The sequence below is a fragment of the Brachyistius frenatus genome, unplaced genomic scaffold, assembly GCF_029030835.1.
Source record: "Brachyistius frenatus isolate BFR_SWC_R1_liver_20210118 unplaced genomic scaffold, ASM2903083v1 Contig_33, whole genome shotgun sequence".
Taxonomy (NCBI): domain Eukaryota; kingdom Metazoa; phylum Chordata; class Actinopteri; family Embiotocidae; genus Brachyistius; species Brachyistius frenatus.
The window spans coordinates 3,821,510-3,835,978 of record NW_027210632.1 but is presented as its reverse complement, the minus strand read 5'-3'; the positions used below and the strand labels follow the sequence as shown (position 1 = coordinate 3,835,978).

Here is a 14,469-nt window from a genome sequence, read left to right as displayed (position 1 = left end):
AACACAGACGGAAACATTAAGAAGCGAAGAAAATATCTGCACATCACATGGAGGTGCAGCGCTATTGAAGGCCATAAAAAGACAGGAACACCTGCACACTTATCCCAAAGTCACAGGATCAAACTGTCTCTTTGAATTACATGCATTTTTCTGTCTACGTGCTACTTTCAGTGCGCTGCCTTCGCATGAAACAGTAAGAACTCAACCCAAATGAAGTCTTCTTCATGTGATTCAAGCCTCAGAGGAGTTGAAATGTCCCTAAATAAAAATAAGAGGTGAAATTAATCTGGAACATTCATATTACTTTTGGGGAATTTTTTTTTTTTTTAGGAGATTTGAGAGTTTAAAGGAAACACGACTCGCTTCTTCTCCTGCTGTAAAACCAGTTAAAAGTGCTGAACTACCTGGACCGAGGCTGCCGTGCTGAACGTGTTTTTCAGCGCCGTAACTTCACCTCCTCCTCTGTGTGTGTGTGTTTGCCCTCCGAGCCGCCCTCAGGCCCGTGTTTACCCAGCCGTCACGGCGTACCGTGTAGCTGGAAAGAACACGGAGACCTGATGAGAACCCCGTGATTGATCCTCATTCACGCTGCCGGTCGCACGATGCCCGCGTGAACGCACACAAAGGGGACGTCAGTCTGCAGCTGCTGATCACACGACACGTCACTTCCATGTACACGCACGCAGAGTTTTGATGATCTGTGATGTGAGATTTACTGAGTTCAGACACATCACACCGTAAACATTAAAACCTCTCTTGATGTTTGGCAAATTATTGGGGACATTTTTTTTTTCCCCACCGCTGTAACTCGGACATGAACATAAAATTTATCCCCCCAAAAAAAGAAAACTGATAAAAGATCTATAAAACAGATTCCCCCCCCCCCGAATGTACTTGAATATTATTCATGATAATTCAGTGCAGATTGACTTCCATTAACCCGTGTGCTGTGGAACGAGGCGGTTATCTACAAACTGGGCAGATTAAACTAGTGTGTTCCTTGTGATGGGATAAACTAAACCTTCAAAAGACTTCCTGAGCTTTTCTTTTTTTTTTTGGCTGGTTTTCATCCAGACTCCAAACATGACTTCTTCTCAACAAGTGTTTTTTTTTTTTTTTTTTTTAATGTGGGAGCACTTCCTGTCAGAGTGTGTGTTGTTGTGTGTTGTGTATCTCGACCACATGTACGCTCACAGGGAATCTCCTGCTGTATCTCTCTCTCCTCCAGCAGAGGACGACATTCGCTTGGCTTCCTCTCTCTCTCCCATCAGCCCCCTCTTCCTCCTCCTCCTCCTCCGGTCTACCTCCTCTCCCTCCCTGGCGACGGCCCCTCCCATCAAAGCCATAACCTCTCCTAATCCCCCCCCACCCCTTGTTGCCCTGGAGACGGCTCAGACGAGCAGGTGATGCATTGACAGGGAGCAGATGGTTCCCTGTGGAGGTAAGCATGGCTGAACAATGCTTCCATATTCATCATAAAGTCTCGCTAAACTCTCGCTGTCCCCCTCCTTCAACTGCGTGTACACACACACATAACTTCAAAGTTGAAAGACACACACACACACACACACACACACACACACACACACACACACACACACACACACACACACACACACACACACACACACACACACACACACACACACACACAGATGTTTGTTCACTCTGCTTTCTTTTGGACGGCTCATTGAAAACAGATAAGACACCGATGGGTCTGTCAATAGACGGAGTGTGTGCAGACTGAGCGAGGTGAGAGTGTTGTGACTGGTTATTAGAGAGACGTTGATAAATGGAAGTTTCTTCCTTTCAGGAGAGTTTTCGGTATTTCGGACGGGAGACGAGAAAAAGTCCAGACAAACAATCAGGGTTTTTTGGGGGTTTTTTTTTTTTTTTGCTTGCTTTCGGCCTCCCCTTCGCTTGTCTTCTTCTTCTGCAGGTGTTTTTGGGGCTTTTCGCCCGCAGTAACTCACTCCTCTAAAAAGAAGCTCCTTCTTTAGCCCCCTGTCTCCCCTGGAGATAAAGTACAGACACCCCACTCTCCCCTGCCTCTTTCTTTCAGCTAACTCCTGAATAATCCAGCAACAATACCGGGCTCTGAGGGCGGTGTGCAGCGATTCGCCGGAGGCCTGACTTGTTTTGGGGTGCAGCAGCGGTGGGGTGGGGGTTTGGGGGGAGGGGGGATGGCATTATGGAGATCATGCATAAAACACTGCATCCATTTTCTTTAAATCTTTTTTTTATTGGAACAAGTGGTAAAAGGAAAAAAAAAAAAAAAAGTGTGCGTGCAGAGCGCTTCGCTTAACCCAGCACACCTGGAGCACACAGTGGGGGAGAGGAGGGGGGAGTGGCGGCCCACCCCGGACTCACCCATCATCATCAGCACCTATCAATACAGGCTGTAAGGAGCTTGGTTGGGCTGCGGGAGGAGGAGGAGGGGGGAGTGGGGGGGCGCCTGTATTCACGGGCCTGACTATGATAAAGACACACAGTGAGGAGCCATTCAAGAGCCCTGTGCCCATAATAGAGTCACTAATAGGTGCCTATTCAGCAAGGAAAGTGTTTTCTGGAGGGGAAAAAAAAAAAAAAAGTTTGAGGGAAGCAACAATCACTTTGTCTGCTGCCTTGTGTATGTAAAATTTATGCAGCGCTCCACCCCTCCACCCTTTTCCAACTCTTTTTTTTTTTTGCTGTCTTTTTTCTCATTTAAAGAGCGTCACCCGTGAATAGGCGACATGCATAGTTTGGAGTCTTCCTTTCATCCCTTACTTGAACATAAACTGAATGGTCTGTCCTCGAGTGAGAACAGACCACCCCCAACTCCCTCGCTTCATGGAAACTGTTAGTCAAATGCACAGGTGACCAACTTTTATTTTTAAATGTTTTTCCGCATCAGATTTGTAGCAAAATACAGGATACGCTGAAGTTTGGATTCACGTTACAGTGAAGAAAGCAGGTTTGAAGGGAAGCAGGTTTGAAGCTGGTTTGAGGTCACGAGCAGCTCGGGAGTGGAACATTTTTCAGAAGTGACATTACCGTCTAGAAAAATTCTCTAAATCTCAAAAAGCACCTCAAAGAGCAAAATTTCCAAGAAGTTTGTAGGCGAATGATAGTGAAACTAGTGTAGCATTTAGCAGCATTTGACTTTGAGATACGAAAAGAGCAAAAAGACTTGACTTAAGAACCCAGTTCCCGATGTTTGCTGGGTTGTGGCTGATTCTGTTGTTGTGCTGTCATAAAGCCTTACAAACTGTCCAAAAGAAAAAAAAAAAAAATAAAATCCATGTCATTGAATTAAGTCACCTTAGAAAAAGATCCCAAAAAATGTTTGCATTCTGTTTAATACATGACACGTCTGGCTGCTCTTCAGGCCTCACAGCTACCAGCAACGATAAGTCTGCTGCTGACTCACCCAGCACCCCTGAGGCCTGGTCCAGAGGCACCGGGGGGAGGGAATGGGAGGGAGGGAGGGGGGGGACCTCGTGTAGGCTGACTAATCTCCAAAACGCTGCCACCATATTGAAAGAGAGGGCATGAATTGAAAAAAAAAAAAATACTGGGACCATATTGTGCGACGTGTCAAAGGCCTTATCTGACAGATTGATGAGATGAGGAAATAACGGAGCCGACCGGGGGGTCGGGAGGGAGGAGGGGAGAGGTGGAGGGGGGGGGGGGGAGCGGAGGATCCCAGCGTGGCATGGCAACCGGGGTGTGGAGTCAGTGCGGGGCTCCCCGCAGGCCTGCTGGCCGCAGCCGGTGCAGGTCACCGCGCTTTGATTCTGGGTCCCGCCGCCGACAAAGGGCAGCACGCAGTGGGCCGGCCTGCTCTCCTCAGAACAGCATGAAAGCCCTTGTAATGGTATTTTCATGTGTTTTGTGAGAGGCTTTGTCAGCTTTTGTGTGCCGATATATGTGTTTATTTGTTGTTGCGTTTTGTATGTATTTGCAAATCCGCAACGTCAAAGTAGATTTTAATATTTGTTCATCTAATAGAGAGAAAGAATGGAATAGAAAAATGGTAATCTTACGATACTTTTTAAAATGGAGTTTCCATTGGAACGTTTACTTGTAAATGAGTCAGAGCTAATGAAATGGTTAATCCGTTTTCCCCTCAGCTGTACCTACCTGTTATATTAGCTGTTTAATTATCACAAAAGTGGGGCGTAAATATTTTCTGAATGGAGAGAAAAGGTATTTGAATGTGAGAGTTGGTCCCGTAACTAATTTTAAAATGCTAACTTTTATGTAGCTATCAAGTGGTAAAACGTTTTTCCCTCGAAGTCTAATATGGATAAAAGATTGAAGACTAGAGCACCTGTAATCAGTATCTTTTTTTTTAATTATTATTAACAATAGATAACATGATTACTTCCATGTGACGAAACGCTGGACATAAGTACCCAAATCTGCAATTTTATCATCTTTCAGCTTATTGTTTTGGTTTTCCGGCCTTCTTTACATTTGCCGTTTTCGCACTTATAGCATGGTGTTTTTTTTTTTTTTTTTTGCTACAGCAAGCATTTTTTCACCGTCCGCTCGGCAACAAATGGCAGGAAATCCAGCGAGTGAATGAAATTACATTTAGCAGGATTTATCTATCAGAAGAGCTACAAGAGGTTGAATGATGGACATTCGCCAGGTGGCCAGAATGAATAATATTGCTGCTTTTTAACCACTCGCTCTTTATAAATAAGTCCATCTTGCACTGGTGAAGTCTGAGCAGGTGAGACCGGTGGGCGGAGATGTGAAATTAAGGTCTGAGCACGAACCCTTTGTGAAATCAAACTAAGAGAAAACAGATGAAACAGCAGAACGTAGTTCATAGTAGAAGATCTCCGAGACGGCCTGTTTTCTTCGTGCTTCGTATTCAATGCAATTTCTCCTCCTAAGAAGTAGCCACAAAAATACTGCAATTTCCAAACTTCCCCCTCGCACAATGCATATCCCGGCAGTGTCTTAGCAACTGGCATTGTGGCATCTGGATTACCCAAAGTGCACTGCAGGCCCCCCCTCCTCCCCGCTGGGCTGAACAGAGAGCGATCTCAGGCAGAGTGTGCTTTATGAAGGGAGACGCAAAGGAGAGAGGTCTTGATCTCAGATGGTCCCCGAGAAGCTTCAGTACATGTCACATGTTTCCAGACGGTTCATTCTCACTGCTAAACGTCTTTGTCACTTTTAAGGCATTTACGAAAAAAGAAAAGAAAAGAAAAAAAAAAGCATCATTCTTCACAGGACAAATGAAATACTACATCAAGTGTAAAAGATTTTTCTTTTAGCAGAGGTGGGAAATGGGCGTCTGATTGCGTCACCACTGTAAGTGTTTGGTCTGGTCACCATGGAAAACACTCACGAGTCCACTTCCCCTTGTTAATATTCCACCAAGAACATAATTTAGTGGGATTTTCTTGGACTAAAAAAAACCTGAAGATGGAGAGCCTCATGCCCAAGACACACTCTAAATAATGAGCTTTGATTGCAGATACAGATAGAGGGCTGTTCACACACACACACACACACACACACACACACACACACACACACACACACACACACACACACACACACACACACACACACACACACACACACACACACACACACACACACACACACACACACACACACACACACACACACACACACAGACACAGGGGTGAAGTCTGATTTGTGGAATTGATAGGGTCCATTGTTTCCACAGAGCTTGCCACTATATGCCCTGTAATGTAATTAAAGGCAGCAGATTTATGCTGCTGTGTAGCGGCCCAGAACCTGATCCATGTTGTGTCTGGACTCGGGGCTGGAAAAGCCGTCTCTCTCTCTCTCCGTCCAGCTGGTGCTGGTTTCTGCTCTGGCCTCCGTCACTGTGTGGGGCTTCAGTGCTGTTCACTTCACTTCTAGCTGTGGTTTATTGTGGCCCTCGTTTCTGAGTCGATGTTCATTATTCGCCTAAAAAAAATTGTTGCAAACTCAAAAGGGGGAGGGGAGATATATATTGTGCCCAAAACTTGATGTGCTTTTCTTTTCTTTTCTTTTTTTTTCACCAAGGAAACATGCCTGAGAGAGTCACACTAGTTTAGCTGGATGGTAATTATTAACAGCCTTTAAGCTATCTAAACAGGCTGTGTTTTTCTTTTAACCTCCCACAGAGAGGAATCGCTCGGCCCCTTCTTCAACTACAACCGCGAGGTGTGTCTTAAACTTGTCCCGAGACATTTGTAGGCTACTTTAGTGGTGAAATGTTCATAGTTTTGAGAGAGAGAAAAATGAGTAAAGCGTAAGACTAGATCTCCTCAAGACATGTCGGCTGTCGAGAGAAGAGGAGGTCCGGGGCCTCGCTGGGGAAACGGACCTTCCCGAAATCAGGATCTCAAGCGTCCTCGGAGGCTCCCGGCTCGACCCGGACACCCCGTCAGCACCGGCACCTGGCCGTCCGACGGCTGCGCGCACAGGGTGAGTCCGTCCGTGCCCACCCAGCTTCTTTCCTCAAATCAACGCAGCTGAGTGGCCTGCCGCCGCCGCCTCCTCCTCCTCCCAATATCCCAAATGAAAGACACATGGAGGCGCTGCTGAATGAGCCCCATGTAGGGAACATGAGAGAAGAAGATCCGTAAGACCCCGGCGCATCTGTCCACCTCTCTGACACTAATGAATGTTAAGTAGGTTAGCTGCTGGTGTGCCAGTGTCCCACAGCCCATTGTGACACAGTGGTGGCAGCGGGACTGTGCTTTTGTCAGGGTGCGCCAACTGCCCCCCCCCCTTTTTCCCCTGTGAGATGTCTAAAATGGCCGGAGCTCTTACTCCTGCACACAATCGCAGCACCAACAGTCGCCATATTGATCCTCCTTGCTCGCAGATTAAAGCATAAAAGGAGCTCTGTCTTATCAGCGGGGGGGAGGGAGGGGGGGTCCCCACTGACTCCCAGATCTCATTTCAGGGTCACAGAGTCCTTGCAGCCCCCTGACCCGGACCCCAACGTGAAGACACAGAAAACACCGGCGTAAGGCGGGGACAGAAACCTTTCCAGGGATGAACCCCATTAAACGGGATTGGTCGGATGCTCACATTCATGGCTCATTATAGCTGACCCCGGGCTTTCTCTCGCCCTCCACCCGCTCCTCTCCGGCTCTAACCTGGCCAAAGCCATGCTGAGGTGGTCACCCCTCAGCCTTTTGTTTGCATTGATAGCTCAGCCGTTAGCTCGATTGTTTTCTGAACTGGATCTCCTCATCCGTTTTGTGTTGTGCTGCATTGTGGAGTTCCTGCGGTGTGTGCTTTTAAGGTTTTGGTCGGCGCTTCGGAGACCGTGTAGCTCTTTTGTCTCAGTGTTAGTTGGTTTAGAGACGAGTCCGGTTGCCGGGTTCGTCTTCGTGATCTCAAGAGATAACGTAAAAATGTGAAAAGAGTCACGTGCAGTGATGTTGAAGTTACAGGCGGTCGTACCTCAGCTTTATGGAGCGTTGGAGTGAGTTTCTTCTCGTCGTTTAGCTATCCGACCCACAACTTCGCTGTTTTTGTTTTGCCCAGTCTCTCGTCTCGTCACACGTATCGGAGCGTTGAGCGGCCAAAGTGACAGATATTTCCTTCAGGAGATGGCGGAGACCAAAATCAGAACTCAAAGAGAGTAAAAATTGCGCTTACATTTATCAGGTTTGACCTTAATTTAACCAAGCAAAACCAATTGTGGTTTGCAATCCCTTATTTGAAAGGGGATTCTGGGTTAGCACAACATCAAGGATGCGAATTAAACAACACTGAACTCCAGTTCAGTCTTTATTAAGAATCTATTGGCATACGGATATAAATATAAGAAAATGTCATTTCTTAGTAGTTAAAAGACTGAATATTTACAATCAATACGTTTAAACTTTGATTGCAATCTTAGATTTTGGGGGAAAATAATTCACAACTTTGAAAGGCTCCTACGTGACTGTTTAAAACTCCAATTGCACTGCGAATAAGGCCTCTGAGAGTGAAATCCTACACATGCATTACAGTGTTATATGTGGGTTTACAAGTGAGCCGCCACCTCAGTGACGGCTGGTTCACGTCTGCATGCTACCTGGATTCGTGTGCCCGACGTGTGTCCTTGGTGCCGACCTCACCGGGACGCAAGCTCTGCGCTCCAACGTCGATCGCCGCTTTCGTAATCAAACGTTGATTAAATGCCTATTTATGCGCACCGACTCGCAGACAGGGTGTAATCAGGTGAAACAGAATTAATAAAACATCCAGCGTGTAGCTCGGGAGAGAAGGAAGGGCTCCCCTGAGAAAGACGGACAGATGGCGGCAGGAATCGCCCAGAGAAGAGGACAAAGCAGAGTGGGAGCGAGGGGATAAAGCAATGACCAGCCACCACTTTGGTGATTACTTCTAAATTGGTAATTTGATCTCGCCCCTTCCACCAACTCATTATTGATAAGACTTGACCATATTTGACCATATTTCCCCCCCTGCCGGCTCAGAGCGACAGCACAGCGCTTCCTGTCCACTTGCCAGCCCACGCCGTGCTGCACTCAGCGGATCTGACAGGAAGTGTGTCGAGGTGGAGTTTGCGTCGGGAAAAAAACAAAAAAAAAGTGGGTGGGTGGGGGGGGGGGGGGGGAGTGATAGTTGCTGTCGACACATGCACAGTGGAAATCCCATCTGCCAGGAATCTCCCTAATCTCATCATCTGAACTGAGCAAGGGAAAGAGGAGCAGCAATCACTTGAGACAAACCCTCAATGGGATTATGTGTTGTATTTGTGATGATGGGTCAAACGATGACATCAAAGGCAGAGCAAGGCCACTGATTAATGCAATTCGGTTCAAGCTAATAGAGTGGCTAGCTTTGTTGGTGGGGGGGGGGGGGGCTTGGTTTTACATGTAAATATAATTTGGATGCTTATTGTATTCTTTATTGTCATAAATTCCTACATGAATTTTAACCAACTGTTGAGATTTGATAGTTAATTCCTGGAGGTAGATGGGAACTGTTGTTGCAAGTTGTTGATGTTAAGTTTGGAACATCTTAAGATTTTTTTTTATCTATATTGATTGAAAAGTTGAAATTGAAAAGAAAAAAAAAAAGAATAATTTTTGACATTGGGAATTGGTGTCCAGGAATTTTAATTGGAGATGTTAACATCTTTGTTACGAGAAAAAAACAACTTACAAAATGTGAAACTTTTCTTTGGAAGATACAAAGCTGACTAAATAAGCTACTGAATAAATGTTGTGGTCAGACTGTCAAATACCACACAGCTCACTTGAGATACTGAATTCAAATGGCGTCTTTACCGAGGGCGTCCTCTTGTGGTGTTTATGATCTCTGAATTCTCTGATATCTCTGAGTTCACAAGTTGTCGTGTAATGATTAAAATGGCCATTTTAGAGCTTTTTTCCTTGAATCTAATAATACGTCTGAGAAAGACGATGAAGCTCCCAGTTTCAGCGTTAATGAAAGCAGAACAGAGACGTTAATGTTAACTTGAACTGTTAACATCACGGCCTGCTAACACGGGAGATAAACACACGTCGGATGAGCTGTCGTGACTGGGAATTATTTTTTCCAAAAACCTGGAGCCCTACAACATGTAACTAGGTAATTTTGCGCCTTAGTTATATGCCAGGTTGGTCGTAACCAGAAGTCAATTGAGGATATTTTTTTACAAAAACTGAGACTGCAGAGATGCAGTCCCTAATAGTGAAAATAAAACAGTAGAAATAAGACTAAACACATGTAATTTCCACTTTAATGAGTGTTTTGCTTCCCAACCTCCGGACGGGCCGGCGGCCTCGTCGTACGTTTTTTTTCCCCGTCATTTGAATGTTGCCCCCTTTTCTTCTTTTGTCTTGTGTTTCACTTCATTTAATTTCTCTACGTTTTATCCCGCAGGCCGACCTCTCTCTCCACCCCACCCCCGCCCCCTCCCACCCCAGCCACTCCACCCTCGGCTGTCTGAAAATGTACTTGATTTCTCATTCAGCATAATTAGTGACAACAAGGTCAGTGGGCCAGAAGTACCCATCACTTGGAGACCAGTTGTGTGCCGCCCCCCCCCTCCCACCCCCCCACCGCCGCCACCGCCGCCTCACCGTCGGTTCATTATTCGGCTGCAATTAAGGCTTCTATTAATGACGGAGAGCTTGAAAGGTATTTCCTGGCATAATGTGTTTAATCATACATGGTGTGCTTTGTCAAATACAAACAGGTACCGGGGGGCTAAATGAAGCCACTAGACAAAGGCGGTGAGATAGCCAGACCTGCCGCGGCCCTCCAGCCTCTGGTAGTGGCACTGAAGGGGGTTTGTTAGTCTGGCACAAGCTGGAGCTCCACATCAGTGCACTCCAAAGAGAAAAAAAAAAAGAAGCAAAAAAAAAAGAAAGGAGGGACACACATCAAGCTCCATTGTCTTGCCGCCCTGCTCGCCCCCCTCTCGTCCCTTCGTCACCCACTCCGGTCTGGGGGTTACAGCCCCGTGAATGAAGGGGTGAGACCCTGGAGGATCTGTTCTCTGGATCCCCGGAGTGGACCGACTCTGGGGCTGACTCGGTGCTTCTGGGAGCTGCCAAGGGAGATGGATGAGCCGGCTGGTGATTGATGAGTTAACACCGTAGCCTCCCTGCTACCACAGGTCAACAACAACAAAACAAACAAAAAACGACTCACCCTACAAAAAAAATAAGGCCGCCGTACTGTCCGGAGGAAGCGGCGTGTGTTTCAAAGAGAATGAGGAGCAGATGTTTCGGAAGCGGCCGAGTGGGAGAGCGGACTTCATCGTTGAGTCCTCAGCTTCTGCGGGAAGTCAAACCGCTGCAGCAGCAGCTTCAATAATTAAGACAGATGGGTTATTAATGCACTGGCGGGGGTTTAAATGTCTCCAGAGGGCCCTCTGATTGTGTGGCTTTATGTTTGTTTTGCCAGCCTTCAGTCATTGTCGTCAGCTTTGAGGGCCCGCGGAGCAGGAGATTGAGCCGCTGAAAACAACTCGGCTCTTTTAATTGAGCAATCTCAAAAACCTGATAGATCTGTTTTTAAACGGGAACGTGTGCCTTCTTTCTGTAATCAATACGTTTATATCTGGCCTTCTTTTCTTTCTCTCGCAGAGACCCATTTACGTGTCTTTTGTCAGCAAGGCCATCCTGTGGGACAGAGGACGCTGCCACTACACCGTGAGTGCCACAAACACCGTCTTAACCTCGTAGTAAAACACAAACTGATCAATAGGCTTTATGGAAGGACAAAGCTCTCCTTTCTTCTGTGAGGTGTGTGTGTGTGTGTGTGTGTGTGTGTGTGTGTGTGTGTGTGTGTGTGTGTGTGTGTGTGTGTGTGTGTGTGTGTGTGTGTGTGTTTCCAAGTTGGATTCGGCAAATCCTCGTACAGCCGCACGCTCAAAACTGGTCGTCTTAACCTGATGAGTGGGCGTGTCTTCGTGAGACGAGCAGAGACGACGCCCGAATACCAGTTATGGTTTGTGGGCGAGTTTCATCCACAGTAACGTTACAAGGGAGTAAAAAAAAAAAAGAAAGAAAAAAAGTCCTGCTGTTTAGAAATCAGCAGGTGAAAATAATAAACGTTAATATCTATACAGTTGTCAGAAAAATCACAATTTTTTGTTTCTAGACAGTTTCATACTTCAGTACTTTTCTTTTAAATATTTTTTTGAAACTTTTTTATTAGTAGTACTAGTAGTAGTCCTAGTAATAGTAGTATCTGGGTCTTTCAGTATTTCATTCTCGTAGTTTGTGCTATTTATTGTTTTTATGTCTCCTATTTGCACCAGGGACCATGTGACGTGAATGTTTATGTACCAACATGTGCAGCGTTGGAATGAGAAAAACTAAACCTCACATCACACACACAGAATATTTTTTACATCAGGTTTCATTTCATTTTCATGTTATCTTATCTTTTTTTTTTTTTCCACTATGGAGAGATGCAGACTGTCTCGTGCAACAGGTCCTAAATCTAAAACCTCTGAATACAAGAACATTTTTTTAACGTTTTCTTGAATCGTTCTTACAAATGACTTAAGAACAAATCCTTTCATACAAACGATTGGTTTCATTATGAGCTGAAATTTCAGTCTCTTGTCAAAAATTGTCCATCACAGTTTCTAAGAGACGAAAGGTGACGTGTTTAAACGGCCCGTTTTGTCCGATCGGCAGTTTAAAATCAGTTTTCAAAGAGAAATGACAGAAAAGCAGCAAATCCTCATTGTGTGGATGGAAGAGAAGTGATCCAAGAGGACGAAACCTGCAAATTCATGATTCATTTCCTTCGATAAATGATTTCAGCTGTTATATTTGTCATTTCCAAATTTCCAAATTCAGATCGTCATATTCTCGCGTCTCCTCCAACAAGCGACACAAAAGACACAAACACACACACACACTCGCACTCCTCTTCTTCCTCTTCTTCCTCTCTCTCTCTCCACCCACCTCTCCTCTCCCCTCCGCTGAAAGGAGTCTGCGAGTGGATGGGCCAGAATTAACAGTGGGGTTGCCATGGGGACAGCGGAGTTGTGTGGGCCTGGCTTCCTGTCTTGGCCTCTGGTTAAACAAACAAGTAAAGTCGGTATACAAAGAGGGCCCGCTGGTCCTTACAGCCTCATTTACATCCTCAACTGCCTGCGCCACTTCTGTCATTCAGCGAGTTCATCGGGCCCCGGCGTCGCCCGCCGCCACTTCTGCTCCCGCTCCGGGCGATATCTAATAAATCCCCCCCCCTCCACCCCCGAGGCATTGTGATGGTAAAACTACTCCCGTCGTGCATGCGACACAACTTTTACAACGAGGGTGTCCAAAACAGACGGGCAGGCCGACGAGAGGCTGTTGACCCAGCGGCTTTATGCAGCGCCCGTACCGTCGCCCGGGACGACGCAGGGCAGAATGCACAGGTGCCCAAACAAGGCTCCAATTTAAACCTGAATATATGAGGGGGATTTTTAACATAAGCGGCTCGACACTGATTTCTGTTTCTTTTTAGAGGCCAGTTTATATATTTAGATGTTTTGTTAAATTGCGACAGTGAGTGGAGAAAATCCACCTTTCACTTTTGTTATGAATCTGAAAACCTGCGCAGCTGTTTTAAGCACATCTGGTTCTTGAAGTTGAATTATTTTTTTCCCCCCCCGATAGAAATGTTGCACTTTTATGGCGTAATTCATCATGAAACTTCTGATTAAATAATCAGCACCAATGATTAAGAACTGCTAAGAAAATCTGTGGATCTTTGATTTTAAAAAGTCAAAGCTACGATCCTGCGTACATAAAGACTTCGAGGTGCTTTGACTCCCAGGGTGCATTTGGGCCGAGAAACATCCAATCGCCGAGCTTAAAAATAAAATATACTATAAATATGACCATTTCTGTCAGTTTCATCCAGCTGTTTTTATATAAATGAGTGAAAACAATTCCAACAGTTATGCAAAATGGTCGTCGTCAGCTCAAATTATTACAATCAGGGGATTATGTCATAAATAGACAGGCTTAAAAGCACTGAAAATTCAGATCCATTAACTTTTTTTTTTTTCAATTAGCAGTTATTAATAATTTAACACTCAAATTCTGAAGTTGTTTGATCACATTTGATTGACTGGCAGCAAAAGCAGACGGCCGCTCACCTGTCTTCAGATTCAGACTGGTTCGTTCCTCAATGTGAACGAACCCAAACTTCTCCGGTACCTTCGGTTTGGTCGTGCTTCTTCAGGGACCTTCGAAGGCCCCCCGTGGGGCTGCGTGGGCCCCCGTAAAAGCGGGTTCATTGTCTAACCGTCGAAAAAGTAGAAAGTTGCTCTGAATGGTTAAGCTGCATCTGAGCCTGGCTTCTGACACGAGCTGATAATCAGATTTACTCCCCTGAATCTGCCGGACTCCACAAAGCGCCCCACTGTCGTTGTCATCGTGCCCCCCCTCCCCACCTCGCCACCATCCCAACTGCCCCCCTCCTCCCCCGCAGCAAAGCTAATTACGCCCCGCAGAAACACAAATCTCCATGATTTAAAAAGTCACTCTTTTTCATGGGGTTTAACCTTGTTAGGGCCTAAGCCTGGCTTTCTTGTGCATCAGCTCTGTGAAGAATTCTCTGTCCCTGCAGACGCTGGGACATAGACACACTTCTGTCTCCGCTCGCAGCCGCCCGGCTGTCAGAGGGTTCACTCTGAGCCACTGTAATTAAGTGTGTGTGTGTGTGTGTGTGTGTGTGTGTGTGTGTGTGTGTGTGTGTGTGTGTGTGTGTGTGTGTGTGTGTGTGTGTGTGTGTGTGTGTGTGTGTGTGTAAGGAGCACACGCAAAGGCCGTCCTCTGCAGGCCATCTGGGACTCTGACTGACTAACTAATAGACTTCCTACATTCATGCAGCAGCGCTCCTTGTACGTCTCCATCAGGGAGCTGTTGACCACAAACAGGCCCGTAATGACATTAGCCGGCTCTGGCTGTGTGAGGACAGCGTGTGGGTTTTGCCTGACGCCAGGAGGTCAGCCCGTTT

At 46.1% G+C, this 14,469-nt stretch overlaps 1 protein-coding gene across 1 annotated transcript in view; it reads left to right on the top strand.

The window, feature by feature from the left end:
* Positions 1–1,417: 1,417 nt before the first annotated feature.
* Positions 1,418–14,469, top strand: part of LOC138621865 (uncharacterized) — a 39,938-nt gene continuing 26,886 nt past the window's right edge. Inside the window, exons 1-2 of the mRNA XM_069700188.1 lie at positions 1,418–1,441; positions 11,088–11,153. The gene's annotated coding sequence lies outside the window, so the exon portion shown is untranslated. The remainder of the gene's footprint in view (positions 1,442–11,087; positions 11,154–14,469) is intronic.